This window comes from Meleagris gallopavo, chromosome 7, assembly GCF_905368555.1.
Source record: "Meleagris gallopavo chromosome 7, MGAL_WU_HG_1.1, whole genome shotgun sequence".
NCBI classification, from domain to species: Eukaryota; Metazoa; Chordata; class Aves; order Galliformes; family Phasianidae; genus Meleagris; species Meleagris gallopavo.
This window is the reverse complement of record NC_139410.1, coordinates 2661881-2685175: the sequence shown is the minus strand read 5'-3', so window position 1 is coordinate 2685175 and position 23295 is coordinate 2661881. Positions and strand designations below refer to the sequence as shown.

The 23295-nt window shown below is 36.2% G+C and overlaps 1 protein-coding gene across 7 annotated transcripts in view; it reads right to left on the bottom strand.

The window, feature by feature from the left end:
- The window catches only part of TFPI (tissue factor pathway inhibitor), a 184584-nt gene that overhangs the window by 106020 nt on the left and 55269 nt on the right, over window positions 1–23295 (bottom strand). For all 7 annotated transcript variants that reach the window (XM_085227624.1, XM_085227623.1, XM_085227625.1 and 4 more), the window contains exon 4: window positions 3367–3540. The gene's annotated coding sequence lies outside the window, so the exon portion shown is untranslated. The remainder of the gene's footprint in view (window positions 1–3366; window positions 3541–23295) is intronic.

The following is a 23295-nucleotide window of genomic DNA, read 5'->3' as shown; positions in this document are numbered from 1 at the left end:
AATCTCAGACAGTTATAAAAGCCATAATTTACCCAAATCATCTTTTGAGAATTTTTTTGCTGTTTACCATTTCTTTGGCATTTAATCTTTGCAACCCACAAAAAGTCATTACTCATTATTTGTATTATACTGCTGCATTCCCTTCGCCTGCCTTCATTGATATAGAACATCAGAAGTCAGAGCTATGTCAAAATCTGTGTGCCAACCATGGAACAAATAGAAAGGTTTTACATTCTTTAGGGTATTTTAATTATATCTACTGTCAGAATCCATCTTTCATACAAATTTATGAGCACATTCTTTGTAATAGTTTTATTATATATACATAGTCTCTGCAGGAACTGTTATTATGAGCTGTTCTAGTCAGATAACATGACAAGTGTCATTCTTTCAGCATACCCTATTTACCTACCAATAATTTTTCACAAGAAAATCACAGGTTCCTTTTCATCACAATATTAACATTTAGTATTTGTTTGGATTAATGACTTGCAAGTTATTTTTTTTTAAATGTGAGATTATGTTATTATTTGTGGAGCTCTTCACAGTGATGGCAGAGGAGAGTGCTTAAGCACAAGTCAGTCATACTTTTTTTTTTTTTTAAGTTTTGTTGGTTTTTTTTTGTGCAACCAATTCACTGAAAGACTCCAAATGGATGCTGCCAAATTGCACTTGCTCCAAAGTTATCTAAAACTGAGACTGAAACTCCTCCAGCCATACTACAGATGTGCAAGCTTCATCCTCTCTGGGCTAGACATCAATAACAGTATCCTTAGAATATTCATTCGGTTATTTCAGTCAAAATGAACTGGCAAAGACCTGCTGTTTACTGGATTTGAACTAGTTTCTTTTGCCTCTAGTACATAGTTATACAAAGAGTTTCATCTGACAGACCTGAGCGGTTAGCAAATCTTGCAAAGGGGACCAAGTGTTACAGCAGGACTGGGTCCTATTCTTCCTCTAAGTTATCAGTAGAACACATATGCTCACAGAGCAAATAGATTTAGCCTACAAAAGAATTATAGAGAAGTAAAACACTATGATAAATATACACACAGCAGCATGCAGCTCCAGAGGGACAGAAGGAGATTAGCAGTCATTTTATTCTCAATATGGGAAAACATTAGTATGCTGAGGTATATTGACTGTATTGAACACAGAGTTGAATTTTAAACACATCAGATGGAATTGTCAAGCCTACCAATAAAACATTTCAATCCTTTCTGATGAAGGAAGTGGAGTTGTAAAATTACAGATAGTTAAGTCTAAATTATTCAAATTTAAATGCATTTTGCAAGGATTGACTGCATTTCTTTTCCCTGGACAATCTCAGCTTCTGTCAATTCAACTTGCATTCCAAATGCACCTTCATGTAAAATATATAGAGTATGGAGTATGCATTCTTAAGTAACCTAAGTTTTGTGAAGGTTGTCTACATTAGTCATAAGCTGTCCCAAAGCACTGAATTCAATGGAATTTTTCTCCCTGATTTTTAACTACCACATTACTAAAATGGAACATTTGAGATGGAGTAGTCAGATTTTAAAAGTGATTTCTGCCACCATTTTGCACTTCGGCTCAATGCAACCTTCCAAATATTCCACACGCAATACCTGTAATATTTTTCTTAACTGAAAAGTTTAACTTAATTGAGGTTAAGTTGTATATGTTTGTCAAGACAGTAATTACAGACCTTTCAAACCCAACTGTGACTGTTTAATGGAAATAAGCTGTTCATTCATTTTACCACACGCATTCAACATTCTGCACAAGATGACATCAGAAGTGTTATGACCAAAAAATATTTGAATACATGAGGGCAACCAAAACCAATTCCATTAGTAATTTTAACTATTTTAAGAGCAGATTCGACTCTGCATGAGAATTAAATTTTAAGTCATGTGCCATTCATCACTGTTCATTTCCCACATTCCCCTCTCCATTTACGTCTATGCTGATTAAAATGAATATTGGGTGAAATTACTGTACCTAAACAGGAGTTCAACCATCTAGCTGCACCAAACAACATTGTCATTTGTCACATTTATAAAGTCACATTTTACAAGCTACAATAAAAATAAAAAAGCAAAGATGATTGAATGAATATATAAATCAATGTTAAATGATCCACTTTTCTTCTATTTTTTCAAATAAATATTAGTGACAGCTGCACCTAAAAAGATAAAAAAGATGCAGCTGTGCTTTCCATTGTGATAAAGGAATTTGAAAATACATTTCAATATTCAAAAAAAAAAAACCACAACATTTTTTTGGCTTGTCTGTGGCTTCATTTCAATCAACATAAATACATCAACTGAAATTTTTCAAATGCATAAAATGGCAATCCAAACCATGACCACGTCTCTTCAATAGACTTTTATAAGCCCTGTCTTACCAGAGAGAAAGATCCCTCACTTTCTAATTCCACTCAATTCCACTGCTTTTTGGCAGTACACACATTTCTAAACAGCTTTTTCAAGGATAAAGCACAGGAAGAGTAGAACTTAATTCAAAGTTTGACAAACACCTTGAGAACTCACTGTGAATTGAAACCACTGCTATCAAACAAGTCGCGCATGTTACTTTCTGCAAAACAAGGTCCCATATCCCTCTAGTTTAATGGTTTTGTTGCCCTGTTTTGTATCTTTAAAAAAAAAAAACTCTAAGTATCAGATTGTTACTTACATAGATTAACTACAGTGCATATTTTATGAGGGCTACTCCAAAAGTAATGCATGCTATTTTAATTTCATTGGACCACAGCAATGGAGGTGGATGTTAGCAGTATGGTAATTGAGGTTGAACCTTCCCACCAATTCCCATATTAGATTTTGTTTCCATGCAAAAGATGGCAGCAGAGAGGGAGTCAGACAAAATGGCTTCTGACATGTAAGTGCATATGAAGCAAAGGTACACCATTGAATTCCTCCATGCAGTAAAAATGGCACCCACTGACATTCGCTGAACATTTATGGAGACCAAACAATGGATATGAGCAAAGTGAGGGGTGAGTGGAGCATTTCAGCAGCAGTGACAGTGGGTCATCTGCTCTAGTGTAGGTTATTACAAGTGCAGCCGGCAGGTTCTTGCTCATGGCTAGTGAAGAAGCATAGCTAATGTTGGAGACTGTTGCAAAAGAGTGTTTTGCAGTTGAGAACTTGGTCTATTAAGTAGTGTTATTGTGCTCTTCGTATCTGTTTCATGAAAATAGCGAGGCATTACTTTTTAAGTAACCTTTCCGGATAATGGCACTAGACAATTGCTCTTCACTGAACGCAGCCCAGGCAACCACAAGCTTGAACATGCATCACTTAAGGTTATACCCCATTCTCACAGCAGAATTTATTAGATAGGTTTAAGACTTACCTGATTTGAAAGACTTCAGCAGCGTTAAACACTTCCTTGAGTCATGTTCTCAGTTACACAGGTAAATCATTTCCATACATCAACATCAGGCAGGCTCTAATTAAAGCAGTTATCCAGTCTAGCCATATAGAAACTGCTCAGTAGCTGACATTTCACATCTTTCAAATTATATTCCTAAAACGAAAACAGAAATGATCACTGAAAAACATTCCATTTTCAGGGTAGGCTCAATATAGAACAGACATTTACATCGCTTTTCATCTCTGACATTTCAGGACATTATTCTTGTGCCACACTAGCAGCAGCAGTTACAATCAACACATCTTGCCAACATATGGAATGTCAACTTCAAGTCTAAAATTATTCTCTTGTTCATCTTCAACTCTACTTTACTTTACCAAGTTAGGTTTTAGTAATTTACGGCCATAATACATTTGAAATCAAAAGCTTTTGATGTAAATTAAAAAAGGTTATTTTGTTTTCAGTATCTTTAGTTAATCTGTAGAGAACAGAGAAATGTTAAAAGTATTTCAATTTAAAAGCAGAGTTCCCTCTAAAGCTTTCCCTTTTGGAGTGGGCTTGAACAGAATGAGAACAAGTGCTGAATTTTCAGATTTTAAGTTTTACAAGATAATCTGCTTAGCATCATCTGTGATTCAAAGTAGCCAAGCGAATTTTTCCTTCCACTAATACCAATACTCTCAGTGTTATATGCTGAGAAATGACAATGCTTCATGTCCAGTAACTTAACTTACTGGTTATCATACTGTTAAAGCTGCCTTTGCTATCACCTATAAAAATACATAAAATCACTGGGACATACTTCAGTAAGAGATTATAAATGCCCAAAGAAAAAGCTAAAGCAACTATTTTTCTCTGCCAATCAAATCATTTCAAACTTGAGCAGTGGAAAACCACAGCAAAGTAAAAGTGGGGATAAATTAAGAGTACTGTATCTGTTATCCAAACCAAAATAAACATAACCAACAATATGTAACGCATTAAGTATGAAATTATCCTTAAACATGAAATAAATTAAATAGTGTTTTCTACTTCGACAGCAGCAGTGACTTGCCAAAACAGATCAGCTTTTACTGTGCCATCTATAACAAACATCAACCTGCTGGCAAATACCTTCCGTTTTTCCTTTTCTGAGCCACTATTGTCAAATAAGATCTTTCCTCACAGTTTATTGATGATTTTAAGTCCTTCTTAGGACTGAGAATTAAGTTTTTTTTTTTTTGTTTTTTGTTTTTTTTTGTTGCTTTTATCTATTTATATATCTTTCCCCCCAGTCAATAGACAGACTATTTTAAAAATCACTTCGGAAAGTACATGTATCAGAACTGCAAGGATAGCTTAGTGTTTTGAACAGAATAATCCACAGCAACTATGTGAATTGAAACTTGCATTCGTTTAGCTTCTCATTAACTTATTTATCATTTACATTATAGAATTAGTGCTATCTTTTTTGCACTGCTCCCAGAAGTGGAAGCAATCTGAATAATCAGTCTGGAGGCAAGAGAGAGAAATTAATATCTTCCTTAAACACAAAATTATGCATTGTTTAATAGCTTTTTCCCTTAAAAAAAAAAAAAGAATAAAGGAGTAAAGAAATGAATACTATTCATTTAAGCCTTTTATATCTTAACAGATTTTTATGCTGTCATTTTATAAATTATTTCATTTTTAGTGCACTTCAGTTTTATTACCTAACACAGCAATGCCCCAAAACATGACTGCGAGGGTGTAAAAAACACCATTTTACAGAGATAAGAAAAGATACCACCCAGACCTATACTGTTTGCTAGGTTTCATCGTTTCTTTGACCAAATTAGTTACAATGTCACTGATTTTCTTCTGTTTCTAATTTCTTTCTGAATTTTCTTTTACTGCTTGAGGGTAGACAGATCACCTGCATTTCAAATCATGAAGTGATATCATTGCATGCCATCAGCTAAACAACGCAACATTTTTCCTTTATATTAATAATCAACAACCCATGTGCTTAATGTCTCCACAGATTAATAAGGCAAGTATTTTACATGCAGAAGCAAATATGACAGCCAATTAGTTATTTTGTGTCGTGGTGGGTTGTTTTTTCTTTGTTGTTGTTTTTTACTATATTTACTATCTTCCACTGAAGTCATATCCCTTTTCTCCTGCCTCTATTGGATTCAGTTTGGAGACGCCAAGGAGCTGCAGTATTTCCTGATGCTGATTGATGGAAATGCTCAGCACCACAGCCAGATGTCTATTAATCTTCTAGTTTTCCCAACTGCAAATTTTTATGGTATTCATTTTTGCACTGCTTATTCCTATTCATAGTTTAATGATCTATTTCCTTTATTTCCTAGCACTAAGGTTCAATAAGCTCATCTTCTCTTGACTCACTATTTTTATTGATTTATTTATTTATTTTACAGATTTTCCTACATTCTTACTAAATACTACTTATAGTTTCAATAGAAGATACTTTAACATCTAGATCTATAAATAACAGCAGGAACAAATGCATTTTAAAGGTGGTCCAACACAACCTGGTCCAACAAACTGAAAAACTCAGTTTCTTCTCCAAGTGGGCTGCTCAGCCCCCAGGACCATCTTCTGTTCTCTCACAGCTGGAAAACAAATGCAAGCTCCCTCAAGGGTTGCTGAACCTGATTTGCCCCTCCAAATAATCTACAACTTCTGGTAAAGCATCTCTCGACCAAGGAAAACCCGCAGTGCAGCTTTCGTACACTCCAAGTACTTCCTCTAATTAATTAGCATGGAACCAGTCTTTCCACATACATTCCCATTTGACATTAAAAGAGCACAAATCTGTAGAATTCTTAGAGTTGGAAGGGACCTTTAAAAAGGCCATCTAGTCTAGCTGCCCCACAATAAACAGGGACACCACAGCGAGATCAAGTTGCCCAGGGCCTCATCCAAGCTGGCGGGGCAAGCCCCCAGGGACAGGGCAACAACCACATCTCTGGGTAACCTGTTCCAGTGTCTCACCACTCTCACCGTATAAGAGTTTTCTTTATATCCAACTTAAATCTACATTCTTTAAGCTTGAAAAGATATTGTAAATCTATCACAGTCTGGCTCAGGTAGACAAGTAGGATGAAAGACATGTTGAAATTACTGAATCTTAGCAGCCCCTACCTGGTCTCAACTTTATTAATTATATTTATGATCTTAAGTCCACACAAGCTACTGAGAGTAAGTGCTATACCTAAGATGACCCTATCCTTAAAGACTTGCAGTCTAACCTGACATGGCATATACCGTGAGTTCTTTCATTCCTCTTATTTATTTATAAAGAGACTGAGTGGAAAAGCAACAGATGAAAATTTGAGGTAGATTTCTGAAACAAAGAGAAAAACACAAGGTAAAAAACTACCAGATAAAAGGAGTGTTACCTTATCTTTTCAATGGACAAAAGACAACAAACAATTCAGATGTGAAGAGATGCAGGAAAGAACAGATAAAAGTAGCAATAGATTATGTTTCATCAAAAGCATGCCAACTTTAACTCTGCTCTCAATTCATGCTCCAACTCATCCTACACCTCCAGTGATCGTCATAGGGTACGTCTAGAAGACAGTCTTCCCGTGTGTAATATCTTCCTCTGTGCCATCGATCCTTTCCAGGAGAGATGTAGTAACATATTGGTTTATTCCAGTACTAAACAAGTTAAGCTAGCAGTGAAAATATCGCCTTAGAATATTCAACATTTCCCAAGGACCTTATTATAAAGATGATAAAGGAGGAAGCATTAGAAAATGGCATAAGCAGTTTTAAAGATTGGGGAATCATACAGATGAATGCTGAAATGGATTTAGTGAGGCATGAAATCACCAGCTCCAAATGGGAACATTTTGGACACATCGTGTTCAGAAAGCATCAAATTGGAAGTGGGTGAGAATAGAGCAGTTGACAGGCAGCAGCACTTTCAAAGTTTAAATCCAATTTTTCCCCACATGAAGCAATACTGAACTAGAAGTAAAATTAAGCCATGGTAGAATGAGGTTGTATGTAAAGGAACATTAGAGCTAGTGCATTTAAACAAATTGTTTTATTAAAAAGCTAAGTAATGCAAAATAAAGAAGAAGTTAAACAAACCCAACACATCTGAAGAATATAATTAACCTTGTTACAACCGTTACCATAATAAAAACTAATTATGAAAGACCCAGATACTTTAGTCTCTGCACTTGCTTTGAGGCTCTGTATTAATATCTGATGCATAGTAATGATGTAGTGCTAAAACTAAGGTTCAGAAGTGATACAATCATTTTCATTCTCAAGCAAATCCAGCTAAGCAAATGCTCTAAGCATTATAAATTATTATTCAAGTATTTTCCTTACTAAAAAATATTCCAGATATTACTGTATTTTAATAGCAGATTCATGGGTCCATACACAGAATCTAATACAAGATTAATTTACCAAATACACCAATTCTGCTGTGTTTGTTTAGTTGGACAGCAAAGCACACTCCACACCAAAAATGCCCTTTCTAGACAATGCTATTGTACCAGAACACGATGAACTATTTCCTCCCCGAACAATTTTCTTACCTACCTATTCCTTTCCCCTAGCTCTCCCAGCTGTCAACAGCCTTCAATCCTGAGGACATGACCACATTGGTACTGATCTTCCCTGACACAGGACTGTTCTTCTAATACCTAAACTGAAAGAAATACTATTTCACCTTACTTCCCAGAACTCAAATCCAGTAATTGTCTGTACTGGAAACGCAAAGTCACAACTTGAACCAATGATGGAGCACCAGCTGAGAAGGCAGGGCCACCCAGGGGAACTCAGGTGCATACAATGCACTGAGCAACCAGAAGGGCTGGAGCCAGGATCCACTCCTTCCCTGATCTCAACTAAGGGCTGGCAGTGGAGAAGTATCTTCTGGCAACCTCTGCCTACTGAAGGGACCTTAAGAGCCTTCCTATGGTAAGCAGATCCTTTCCCTGTCTCTGCACCTACTGCTACTACATCTGAGCAGACTATCCTTAAGGTACCTTGCTACTCCTTCCATCTCGTAACACTGTTCTAAATCAGAACTTCCTTAACAGGCCCAAACAACGCCTGGAAACAGTCAATTGTGCATCATTCCTTGGACATCATCTTGCACAAAATGCAAGAGTACAATTAGATCCTCAGCTAAATAAGATGCCCTATCTCCAACTACATAACTGTATTGTAAACTGTCTTTTCACTGTCTAAGCATCTAAAGGCACTGCTATTATCTAAGTTAACCAAAGGCACTGCATTACATTTCCATAGTTAGCCTGACTGCAGAAATTTCAGGTTACAAAGAATATGTTCCCAGAGCTATTCTTTTCCTTAACATACACCACACTGCCCAAAGATGTCTTACACCCAGAGGACCACTGTCAGTACTGTTTCTTGGAAATAAGGAGCTGGCTTCAGGTTATTCGGATTCCAAGTTATGCTAGGAAGCAATCCACTGGGAAATGACTCGAGTTCTTAGGTGAGCTGAATAGTTCTTGCAATACCTTTCTTTTCATCTTTGGCTAAGTGAAACTGCAAGTCCTGAGTACACATGCTCAGTGTGGCAGCAACATCAGAAATACACAAAGGAGGGCTTCTGAATCATGCTGTACATTGTTTACTTGTTGTAGCCTGCTGTTTTACTACCAAAGCACTCATTTCAAGAGCAATTTGTTGTTCCTTGTGCCCTAGTGGTTAGCACTGATCTAATTGAGGACTTATCTACACAGACAAAAACAAGAAATATGTATGATGTAGGCTTCTTTCTTTCAGAACTTAGTAAAGCTGCTGCATCTGTCTTACTCTATTTATGAGTATAAAGCTGCTTTTTACATAACTCTGGATGAGAAAGCTGAGTAATTGGAATAGGTTTTACTTCATATTTTAGATACTACTTCAGTATTTTAAAGCATGTAGCGAATAACATTTAAATAAGGATAGCTTATGGAATGGCTACAATTTGTAGTGAAACTTGAAGTTGTCCTCTGCAGCTGAACTGGAAGCTATGAGATCCAATGTAGAATCCAAACAGCCTGAAGTAGCAGACATGTATATAGCACAGGACACTGAAATTTAATAAATTCAACAGTTGTCGAAAAAAGTACTTTGGAAATAGAGCAGAATCTGAGGAGGAGGGCTGAAATTAGTTGTGAGAAACAAATATAAGAAGAGCTCTTTCACACAAATTTTAAGTACTTGCTCTCTTGCACTATTTTTAGAAGAGGTAAAGATTACAAGATTAACATCACATTGAAGTGAGTAATTATACAGTCTACATCCAGACAGTGTCTGTTCTTAACAGCACTTGTGCTGATTAACTGGTACAAGAAAATGAAACTGAGCATCAGTATTCCTCAGCCAGGTTCCATAAAATTGGCAGGGAAAAGGACAGGCAGTTGAGCTGATTGATCACAATCAAATTTGATCAGAGGCAATCCTGAGTAACTTTCTCTCCCTATTTTATACTAGTTAGTATTAACTTAAACTGAAAATTATAGACATGAACTGAGCATTTTCATTCCAGAGCAGTAAAAATTCACCTATCACCTATAAAGCTCATTCCTTATCTCATGGGCTTCAATCGCAGCATCGCCTGCTTAATCAACACTAATTATTCAAAATTATGAAGGGAAAAGTACTCGGTATGCAATCCTCCTTTCACATCTAATCAGACTGTATAGCAACAGTCTGATAAACAGAAAGTAAAGGAAGAGGCAATTATACATAAACTTGAAAGCAGTAGTGCTACTAGCTTTATCTGTTGGACTGATTGTATTGATTTTTCTATGAGGAAAAACAGCCTTAGAGCTTGAAAAATATCCTTAGAACTCATGTTTAATAAAAATGCAATTATTGCTTCCAAGTAGATGATTTTCAGCTTGTGCATAAGAAATAGAAATACATCTGCATGAAATGTTTTTCACTCTTTCAGCACTACCAACTGAAGATTTGGAATTATCGGTTGTTATATTCTTACACAAGCATGACTTAAATACCAAAATTGTTCTGTTACCATGAATTAAGAGAACAGCTATGGCAACACCAACTCCAAAGTATCAGAAGGCCCCTTCCCTTTGTAACCCACACACAATTAAATGCAGTGCTGGGTAGATGAAAACATTTTTCTATTAGTACTGCAAGGATGCTCTCAACTCTCCCAGCAGCCTTCTCTTTTCCAGACTGCACACCACTGGCTTTCTCAGCGTGTAACGTAGGAACGTTCCAACATAGTACATCCTTATCATAACACAGAATTAATATTGTCAGAACAAAAACCCCAGAATTTTGCTAAACACTCTGCCTTCACCTGTTTTCTTTGACACTTTAAATTATCTCAGATTACAAGATTCTAATTTTGACAAATAAAATTCTGCATTTGAAAAATATTTTCAGGAATGTTATTTCCATTGTTCACATATAAAGAGATGTGATTCAAGACAACTTGTTACCAAGAGAACAAATAGCTCCTTCTATTTCTTCAAAAATAAGAAGTGTTAAACACTGCTGTTCTCATGTCTGTATTGTTTGCATCTCTGTCAAGTTCTCACAGTTAGCTTTAACATGCCCAATTTATTTATCTAATTATTGCTTATAGCTAATCTGTACCAAGATTAAATGACAGTTTAAGATTATCAATGGTCTAGTGCTTCATCAGGATGTGCAGACATCTTTTCTGACAAAAACATAGAAGAGATGAATCTAACAAGATATTGTTCTTTTCCTAGGGAATATTTTGCCTGAATGTTTAAATTACTTGTTTCAGAAACAATAGGGAGTTGAAATTATTTATGTTCACATTTTCTAAAATAGTAATTTCTGGAGTCAAATGGAAAAGATTACTTGACACGTGCTTCGCATTGAGTGAATAGAGGCATTTCCTTTCCTCTGCTAGGCAGGAGTTCATCTAACAAAAGCCATCTGAGCCAATTTACTTGCTCAGATGTCAAAACATCTTACTGCTCACCCAAAAAGCCATGACTAGTTACAGAGTGCTAAGTTCCTAAACCATGTATCTCTGGAAGTTGCACACTTTTTTTCTTGTGTAAAGCCTGGAAATGACTGTCTGCTTTGCTCATCCTGAGTTGTCTCCAAACATCTGTTGTTGGCACCTGTCCAACCGGATATTGGGCAAAATAGACCTACTATGACTCCTGTCACATTGCTGATCGTTCAGCTCAATTTCTGTTGGCTTTGAAAATGCTAATTTTAACTCTGCCATTTAACACTTCTTTCTAGATTGCTGCTGTAGAAGAGATTTTACTTCCAGAACTTGACTAATTTCACAGAAATACAATTGAAAACAATGCTTTCATTCAATTTTTGTCTGACCTTGCTCTGAAGAGAAAATCTTGCTACTGATAGAGCAATCTTGGCACTTCTACACTACATTTTACAGTTAATCTCTGTTACACAGTCCTCCAAGTTTCTTCAATCAGAGTAGTTTTGTTTATTTGATAATATTTTTATTCTACTCTTCTGTTTGGCCAGTTCTCTCCTCATGGAATTAGCCTTCTTTTCTTACTGCTTCCCATTTTCTTTTTTCAACTCTGCTTACTCCGAAACATTTGAAAAGCAGCTTTTCCTGAGTCAGTCTGCAGAGTACTGTTGGATATTTAAATCTAAGTAGCCTACCCCTGAAAAATACAGAGGAAGCATTTCTGGAAGCTGTCCTCAGAAGGGCTGTATTAACACAGCAGTAAATTCAGGCTCTAAAAGAAACTATCTATCTTCTCTTTTCCTACAGCACCAGTGTCATTACAGCTTAGTATCTCACTGAACAAACATGTCTAGGCAAATGAGAAAATACTTAACTGGATAAATTGCACATAGTACTTTAACACATCATTCAAGCACGCTTTATCTCATAGCTGGAGAGTTCCACAGATGAGATTTGGTTTGTAGTCCATACTGTTTATTTTGTTACATATAGTCATTTATTATTTGAGAAAACTGATTAAGTTCAACTCAAGAGATTTGATCTACCTTTCAAACCATATCAATTCAACTATAGAATAAGATTGGAGGTTAACCTGGTATCAAAGCTTGACAGGATTTGTTCAGAATTAATTCAATTATAACAACACCTGCTCAGCTAGCAACATGAATTTTTAAGAAACTTGTGAAGGAGTGGGAGAAAACAACCCTTCTGTGCATCCAATTTCCGGGCACTGCCAGAGAAAAAAACCTCAAAGAAGCAGTTCATGTTAAACCAATATTTTGTGAAAGAAAAAATCCTGTTCTTTTTTTCCTACCAGATATATTAGAAACAGATCAAAAAAACAAGACTTCAGGCTTGCATTACCACAGACTTAAAAAAAAAAAAGGAGAAAAAATAAATTATGTTCAAGATGGCTATATAAAACAGATGTTTAGTGATAAGTAGTGGTGAGGTCTTATCTACCAGAACACAGTGGCTAACTCATTAATTGGCTTACAAGTGACACTCCAAAGTACTTAACTATTGATATTGTTTTTACTATCACACACCACACAGCTCTCATGGTTTCAGCAGCATTTAAACCTAATTCTCTAAGAATTTTCAAAAGCAGAAAACTCTGTGTTCAGTACATAACTGAGCACTTAATTCAGGATTGAATATAGGTTTCTCAACCCATACAGAGTACTGACAGCAGTTACAGGAAGATAAAAATGGCAGCACAGAAAGCAAGTTTCTTCATGCATGTTTTTGTGACCAAGAATGTCACCTCTTACTTCTGTGTAACAGTCTCACTGCTTGCTCCTATAGGGTACAATAACACAAAGTACTTTTTGTTAGTTGTCTTACACCACTTTCCTATCCCCATTCTTAGGTTCTTACTTTTACCTGGCCACGAACTACACTATAGTGCCTTCAGCATATAGAAGTCATACAAGCAAACAGACGACTTCTATAGAAACAAACACCCAGCACCAAGACACTTTATGTCTTCAGAACTTCAAATTCCATGAAACAGCTGGAAAACTTTCCTAGTCATGAGCTGTTCAAGTATGTCTTCTTATTTAAGCATTTTTTTCATACTGGTTCTGTGAAAGCTCATCAGATAACAGGCAACAGTGAAATTCTATTACTCTCAAAACAACTACAGCTTCATGTCTCGTTTAGAAGTCACTTATAGGGATTACAATTAGCATTTAAATTATGCACACAGGGAATACGTTGTGAAAGATTATGGCTTCGTCTTGAACTCCATTTTTAAGTTTCACTGATGAAGATGCATCCTTTCAAATCACATATACTTCTCAACAGGTTTTGAGTTGATCATAATTTCAAGGATACTCCCCCTACAGAATTTTTTTTTTTTTTTTTTTTAATCAGTTTAACTCATAGGATTCATGATTTTGATGGCACTGGCTGCAGTAACACTAGAAGAATAGCAGGAGTTGGGTGCCACTACTTTCACAGCTGTCAATGTCTGCACAAGACCATCCAGTCACTGTACAATATTGCTTTGGCTCCTAAAACATAATTTAATGACTTAATTTCTTTCTAACTGATCTAGAATTTATACTCAGTTTAAGATGCACAAACATAATTAGACAAGTTTAGGATAACTGCAGTGCAATTACTGTTAGAGATCAGGACTTGCCATGAAGAACTGCCTAATGTTCTGCAAACTTTCAAAAACACAAATGTTTTTCTTTGAACAGCAAAGGTAGAGCTACATAGCAGAATTCCAGTAGCACAAGACATGGCCCAAAACAGTAAGCAAGTTGCATTCTGACAGACACGAAGTACACTGGCTGAGAAAATGCTCCAAATGTTCTGCAACTCATTAACCCAGTCTTCAGATCTGTACGCAACAGCAATAAGGAATAGCTTTTACCAGCCTGAGGATGCCTTAAAGGAAACAGAAGAGCTCTAAATTTTGTTGCAGTCAAGTGAAAATATTTGCTAAGTTAGCACAGTATTTTTAGATACCGCCCCCAAAACACTAGCAGAATTAACTGAGAGTATGCTGTTTTCTCCAGTTAAAAACTCTACTCACAAATTTATCAGCAGACTTCTCCTTTGACTTCTTCTTGATTTAAAAGTTACTCTGTGTGGTCAGGTCATTCACTTAATTTACTTCAAGATGCTCTCAGAAACAACGGGAGCATGCTAGCAGCTTTCTCACATCACTCAAAGAATCAAGGGGAAGCAAAACGGTGCTCATTTACAGAAAGAGTAAGGCAGCACAGAATTAAGAGGAAATAGATAAAAGGGGAGAGCAGGACTAGGAATTCACAAACCCTCCTGTGCTGCACCTGACAATCCATGAAAATGGTTGACACTTCTAGAACCAAAAAAATTAATTTAGAATGCCATATAATACCACCTTCCTTCCATTAGAAGACATTTGCAACATACTTTTTTTTTTGTTATCAATAGCAGTTCAGATCACTATCTTTGGCAACATTCCTCCTTGCATCTCCCCCTCCTGCTGCTCATCCACAGCTTCAGCTCAAGCAACATCTCTCAAGCTGACCAATAGACAGCTGATGGCCACAGCAAGGGTTCCACAACTAACTTGGGAATCACAGCTGGTGTTACAACTGTCACAATAAAAAAATCTGCAGGAAAATTCAGTTCTGACTTGTTGTCACCATGAAGAACACTGGAAATAAGATTTCTGCCTCACTGAAGGCATAATATTCTTTTTTAAACTGTGAAAAAGAAGAAGCTGAGGTATTTTTTTGTGGCTTTTAAATCTGTTCACTCCAGCCCTCTCCAGAAAGAAGAAACAACCAACAACACATAAATGATGGTGCTCTTAGGTATGAAACAGGAGACCAAATAACTAAGTGCAGAAGGATTTTGATGATGCACTTTTACATATTTAAAAGAACATATTTAAGTTCACTTTAGCAGCATTTGTTGCATCTTGCAAAGAAACCAGTCGCTGTTATCAGCAATCTTGTTGGAAATGTTAAGTGCCTGCTTATAGCTCTACAGATGCGAGAGGATAGGAAGGTATTTTTCCCATCAAGTTAAATATACTTTTACTCTCCATTGATGGGAGAGCTTCCACAAAACTGAACGTTACAAAGGCTATTTTGTAAATTGAGTCAAACCTTTACCCTAAAAGCAAAGTATGAAGCTTCTACTCAAAATTAAACTTATAACTGTTTTTTATTGATGTTAATACACAGAAATCCAGGTTCAAGTTGCTGAATGATAGAACGTCAGCACTGAAAAAAAAAAAAAAAAAGAAGTCTGCTCCTAGAAAATTGGCACATTACATTCCATGTTTAAGGAATAGCACTAAATATTATGAAAACAGCATCTGGCACTGTTTTGCACAGCACCAACTGTTCCAATACCTTTCTCAGTGTTATCCTTAGAAATTCAAGGAAATGAAGCAAATGAAAATACAGAATTAATTTTTAAAAACATATTTCTAAGTCAGCATGTCTGCTACTGCCATAAAACTTATTTGTTAGCACAAAAAGCATTTTCAATATAGGAGCAATAAAAAGGCAGGCAAATATTCTGTAAAGCTACAGAAATCTCACTTATAAATTAAATGGTTATGGACCAATGAATCTAGCACACTAGATAATTGAAGGGAATAAAAGCAATAAGACCACTTAATGGAAAGTCCTGAAATCATTCCAAAAATTAAGATGAAAAATTAGCACTTTCTGACTATCGTTTGGGGGTGAAGATTGAAAAATGTAGGATATATTTCCTTTTCATAGAGGACAATTTGTGGAATAGGCCTACAAGCTCAGCAACATACACAGGCTGAAACAAAACACTTTTTATACATTAAACTAAAAGCATGTGATCTGGGGACATAATAAGCAAGTAGACATTTTCCAGTTAACACATACAGTCTGGTCATACTAGATTATTTGGCTCAAGAAGTCTCCAGCTTGCATTAACTATCATCAACTGACAACACTTCACATTCCGGCCTGGTGAAGCATTATTTCATACTTGCAGAGATTAAAATATTAAAAATATTTCCATTCATCTTAACTGTTATGATTAGCACTGCTTCACAGCAAGAAGAAGGAGATTTATGAAGTATGACGGAGTGTCACATCAATTTGAAGATCACTTCTCCTATACACAGCATGAAAGAACTTTTTTACTGCTGCAGCATCTCACATCTCCTGGCAGGGAAATATGCCCAAGGGAAAAAAAAAAAAACTCAATGCTTAGTGTTACATTCTTTCAAAAATGGCAGTAAAATCATCACTATCTTTCATTTCATCAGCTTCATCTTCAAAATCCACACTGCTTATATCCTAGAGACTGAATCACAAGGATGAGTTTTTCTTCCGTGAACATCTGTAAATTATTCCTTACTTAAGTGTCTCCAAACTACATAGAATTTAGTGTCATTACTGCAGTGATTTTGAGTAATAAATCAAGGACTCCCTCATACTTCCACATGGCTGGGTCAGGTGTGTAGAAAGTGCATCCAAAAGCCAAAGCAGAGACTCTTGACAACACTGCCCCCAAGCAAATTGGTTTATGTAATGTAAACTAAATGCCTACAGGAGCATCTTGGTAATAAGCATGCACAACAAAAACAATATTGAGGACTTCATTAATCCATGTACTTGCTCTAAAGTTTCAATGCATATCATAATTACAATAAATGTACAAGTGCCCAATAAAAGCTAATGATGAAAACACCCCCAGAAGACTATTTATAGTAAACTTAACTGTTTGATCTCAAAAAACCACCTTTACTGAGAGCCAATTCTTGCATCAAACCATATATTCTGCAAGGTTATGTTTGCTTCTTAGTACTGAAAAATAAGCAGCACTTTATTTCCTCTGAGAGTACCTGAAAAGAAAAAAATACTTTCAAGGAAACTCCTTGAAATAACATTCTGTATTAAACTTAATGAAATTTGTCTGAAATTCACTTCTGCGAAAAAAACATACTTGGAAAACATTGCTTTCAAAATCTGAAACAGAAAGGGGCTTGCTAATGAATAGTTTATACATTAGTGTAATTATAACTCAAATATTAGTAGATTTTTGTCCTCTGATATCTCTTAGGTACTACTAGGTGAGAAGAGAACCCTATTATGATAGGAATTCCTTGCAAGATTTCATGTACTTAATTTCATTTAAAACACAAGCAGAAGCTGCCTTTTTCCTTTTTGAAAAAGGAATAGGGAAATTAAATGCAAGCATATTCCATTATTTGCTTGATTTATAGCATTCATCACATAGCACGCTGTCACTAATAAGTTGGTTTTTTTTTTGTTTGTTTGTTTGTTTTTTTTAAATTTTACCTCTGAGAGTTGTGTGGGCTGTCATAATCCCATGGATCCTATCAGCCAGCAGAACACCTTTTTTGAAACACCAGAACACTCTTTGGCTTTGATAACACCACATCCATTTATACCTAAAGAAACATTTCAGGCTTTTATTTATTAAACAGACTGTTAGAATATTCTAGAAAGATCGTGCTTGGAATGTTATCAGCCTAGTGGCACTGCCTAAGTGATCAAGTGCTACCAAGAGATACCTAAATTCTTCCAGATCTCACAGTAAACACTAATGCTGAAAAGAACAGTTTGTTCTGCCAGATAAAGGCACAATGCTACAAGTGGCATTTCAAGTATCATCTTGCTATACTAAGATTTTGGATCAGAATACTAACTTTATAGTTAACTGTTCCATTACTTGAAAAAGTAAAACTCTTGACAGCTTATGTTGGCTAATAGCCTTCAAACGAAAGAAGCACAGACCTTTTGCAGACATAACACACCAGGAAATTTTAACGCTGTTCTGAAGCAAGCAACAGGATAGAGCAGGCTGTGCTTTGCAGCCTGCATTATCCATTCCCCAGCAATGCCTGGGCATAGGTCTAGCATCAGCAAGAGCACTACATTTCCCTTCCCCCTCCCTCCCTGCGTCTCATATTGTCTAGGAAGCTCAATCTAGGCAATCCTTCCGCAGGGCATAAGTTAGAACAATTCCCACGAGCTGCAGAAACACATCAACTAATTCAAATTTCCAGATAACCTCTGTGTTTCACAAAGATATCAGGGTCAACACCACTGACAAGTGCCATTTAATCACTTCTGTACCTACATTCTCACATAAAAGGATATTCCACACTTTAACTGTCCCAGTCAATTAAAGAAAAGGGAAGAAAGCCACTGCTTGAGCTACAGACAAAGAGCATAGGGATTTTCTTCTTTATTCACAAGTAATCATGAGCACGATTGCTTCATACACAAGGTAAAAACAAATCATTTCTATTATGTGCATTTAACTTCACTGCATTTAAGTCAAAACATCTGTTCACAAGCTTCAGATATGATTCTAACACGCACAGCCCACTGCCTTGCATCCATTTTATTCAACTTGCCAGTACACACACATCGAGCTCCACTGTTCCCTGACCAGTATTACTGGCACCACAACACTCCCACAGGGTTGAATGCAGTCTCATAAGGAAGAATTAATGCTTCATAACCTTATCACTTGTGTTGTGCTAAACATGGGTAGAATCCCATTTTTAATCTAGGTTGCCTGTTTTCACCGGAACTTCATTTAACAGAGGCACGTCTAAGAGATTTATTCTTTATTATGGATCAAACTTACTCAAGTTTGTCTTAAAAGGTAAAAGCATCCAGCTTGTAATTAGTATGAGAGCAATTAGACAGCCTGGTTTAATTAGTGAGTTTTCAGTTCACCTGTTCAAGTAAAAACAGAGTAAGTTTTTGGAAATACTAATTATAACTGTTTATTCAGATGCTACTATCTCCCTCATACACCTAACTTTTAGAATTTAACACCCTCAATGAGCTCATCGGATTTTCTAGTGTAGAAAACAGACTACCAAAAGTTACATGCAATAGCACTCTGGCAAATCACAGTCGTTATTCAATTGACTTCCAACTAATTTATTCCAAAGCATAAAAACATTTAGCATTAATACAAAGTTGCATTCCATTAGAGATATACAGGCTTTTTACTTAGTGAATTTTATAAAATATTACACTGCAATTTATTGATTTTGTCCTCATTAGTCATTTCTACTGCTCTCTTAGTATTCACAGGCACCTTTTCACCTGCCTCAGTGGGCTCCACTCATCACTATCAGAAGCGAGCTTTAGCTTTCGAACTTGAATGATTTAAATGCTACTCCCTGGCTGAGGCTGTTAGGCTAGACACTGTTTTATGATCCAAGCAGTTCGGCTTTCAGTATTTAAAAAACATACTGAGACAGCAAAAATGAGCAGTCACCAGATACACATAGCCACGTAACCACTGGATTGCTACAGGTCAACTTCCACAACACTGCAATTCTCGTTTTAATTTCATATTTACTACAACACTAAACCTTGCATTTAGTGAAACAAAAGAAGCATTCAACTGTTTCTACAGGAGAAAAAAAAAAAAAGTAGAGATTTTCCCTTACATTTAGGAATTAATTTTTAAAAGCAAAGTTCTGTTTGAGTTCTATTTGCCCGTTCATTTAAAGATCAGGTCTACACTCATCTTGCAAGAAGTAAATAAAATTCATCTAACAAAAATAAGAATCACAAGCAAACAAAATCAAGTTAACTCCTCTACTTGACATCTTTTATTCACTTGCCATATTTCCAGACAGCTAGGAACTTCTCCACAACATTGCTGTAGTTCCAATGGAAGAGTATGAAGACAACCTTGACAAGTACATCTCACACACTTTTTAACTAAATATTCTTCAGCTATTCACAGCCTCATCCGAATATTAATGTTAATTTCTCCAATATACATACATGCAGTACTTTACTATCTAGTTAAAACATTAATATTTCCACACACATTTAACATTTTGCCAACTCTAGATGAATTTAAATCACATAAGAGACTAGTAACACCAACTGGAAAAAGGTGTACAAGACCAGAAAGTGATCAAGTAGGATCTACTTCCAAGATAACACAACTATAACGAAGCTGCTGAGAAGGGCGTAGCTGTAAGATTGCCCCATACTGTAATTTTAGAGCACAAAACAAGTACACAGTAATAGACATTTAAGAACAGCTGAACTACAAATAGATATAATTTTCATAGTTCTTCTCTTTTTCAGGATTAACACGTTTCACAGGGGAACGCTGACACACAACATTAGATCAGCAGGGCAAAACACTAGCCCCAAATTCGTAAAAGTACTGTTGAAGTTTTTGGATTTAACCTTATCAGAGCCATAAAATTTCAGCCATCCTCAAGTGATCTCCCAGGATAAAACGTTACTGCAAAAGCATATTGATTGAAGAAATTTACACTATTTATACAAAGCAACCCTACAGATGCAACAGTTTTGATCTTCAAGCCAATTACATCTATAAGTCTTGACAACTATAAAAACGTTAAGACAACTTGAAGTTTTCTCAAACTTAAGCTACTTAGTTGCTAGAACAAACTCTCCTACCTGGAAAATCTTGAGTAGTTTACCCCTATTTTTATTTTAATTACTGAATTTTTCTGTCATGTTTATATACAGACATCTCTACTGTGTAAATCAGAAAGCCTACTGTAAAACTCCATTGCAACACCAGCGTAAGGAGTGACTAATCTAGGATCTAACTGCACCAAAACTTCATGCATTTTATAGGATGTCTTAGGGAGATAAATCAGGGCAGCCACAATTATAACTGATCACAGGAACTTGTTATCACACAGTATCTATGCAAAGCAGTGTATTCAATAAAGAATTCACTACATCAAGTAACCGTTATAATACTCCATCCCTAAAGAGAAAAGCTCAAATTGGGTTTTGATATTACGCAGGCATTTGCATAACAAAAAGCTGTTAGCATATCAATGCAGTATAAAGCAATTCTATTTTTTGTACCTTCTACTCTTTAGAGAGAATGGGTGCACATATGAGTAGCATGTTTGAACTGTGTGAAATTGTATCTTAAGCATTAAAAATAGCAAATGCCTTATCCATTCACATCCAAGCTGTCTCTGTAAGTTACTTTACTACTTTTCCTTTGCAATTTCTATTGAAGTTGAAGAAATACATCTCAAGCATTTGAGCTAATGTTTTCCTTGCCAGAACCTTCATATCACAGCCCAAACATTTTCATTTCTTTTGCTTGACAGGGCACAAGTAAACGCACACAAGTCCTTCTTTGCCGAAGAAAAATAGCACACTGTCATCTGAGAAATACCCTGAACATGAACAGCAGTCTCCTTTGGCACCTAGTTGCCTCGATTCATCTCATTGATTTTTGCCTTCAGTAAATCTTGGCTGTGTTTCACTTTGAGTGCCATTTTGTATGGTATTTACTTTGCGGCAGATCTTATTACACATAATCCTCACATCACCTCACCCTCTCTAGTCTCCAGCTGAAAACTCTTTCTTACTGAAGGCAGACCGCTTTTTTCTTTCTGCCATGCTCAGCACTATGAGCCAGAGCAATGTTTTATTTGCTGCCAGGGAGGGGAAAAAGAGAAAGTTAAGGAGAGCAAAACAAGTAGAGCTTAAGGGGAAGCTAGTCTGTCCTCTTTAGGTTTAGCTTTTTCCACCTACAGCATATGAACAAACAAGTAACAAGAAAAACATCAACTATTTTTCTCCTTTTCTAATATCAACAGCAGACTGGGACTGACTCAACACAAACCATACCATGCTTTTTCCTTAATACAGTTGTAATCTAGTCAAAAGTGCTTACAGGCAACCACCGCAAAATATAAATTATCCATTATTTTAAAAAGTAACACTGTATTAGTATTGCTCCTTTGATCACCACACATGAAGCTATATTCATTTTACCGAAGTCTGCAGAGTACAGTCAGGAAACTTCAGGAAACGAAGACTAATTTCTACAAGTATATTTTGCGTAACTACCTTTGTCACCTTGCTACTGTTTATCAGCTTAAGTCACTAAAAGCTTGAATTAAAAAAAAAAAAAACACAAATTGCAGACCAGGCTTTTAATCCGGAAGACATTGTGGCAATTCTTGGCTTGCTGAATTATAGACCATATGACTTATAGTATGACAGCCGGCTCTGGTCTAAGAGGACCAGATACCAGCAGGGCATAGATCATGTTGACAAGTTTCTATTTTCAAGCATAAGCCTGCTACTGCAAAGTAAGCCTAAGCAAAAAACTTCAAGAATGAAAATTATCAGCTCTTCATTAGTAGCTGTAGCCACTTCTCAAGGCTAAAAGCAGGCATGCAGGTGGCACTCTGCAAGCATGAAAAGAGAACGCGTTAGTCTGACTAAACCTGTCACATCAGAAATATCTTAAACAGTTTGTTTTCGTTAATATGATCCCCTACGCACAGACTAGCAACTAATAACAATCAAATCCTCAATGTTTCATTAGCCTGAGAGTAAATTTCAAGCTACGCTCTGAGAAACATCTATAGTTACATCAAACAGCCTCTTGTAGCCTTATGTTTAGAGTAGGTCAAAATTCATAAAAGTACTTGGTCTTAGGCACTAAGTATTGTCATCTAACACAAATTATCACTCCACATATTCCTGTTTGATTCTCTTATAATCCAAGATCAAGCATCTATGGTACCACTGCTCAGATGAAGCGCAGAATCATCCCAGCATCTCTCCCAGATAGATTTCTTTCTTGTTACATGTTTGCATAAGCATGAAGTTTTCAGCCTCTGACTATGTGGTAGATACTCAGCCCTGGACATTACAGACTAAAAAGCCAGCCCATGGCCTAGTGAAAATCAGTATAAGAGAATAAACCTCATCCCACTGACATTTGTAGATGAGCAAGTAGGTGATAAATGAAGTGTTTGGCAACCAGCAGAAACAACCTTGAGTCGCTTTCCAAACATCCTTTATATAACCAATGAAAGTTTCCTACACTGTTCTATGATTTTCTTTTCCTTTAGCTACTAAATCAGAAAAGAAATAAATACTACAAGTATGCGCATAAAATATAGCCAGAAGGAAGACAAATGCAACTAACCCAGAACCTTTCCAGTT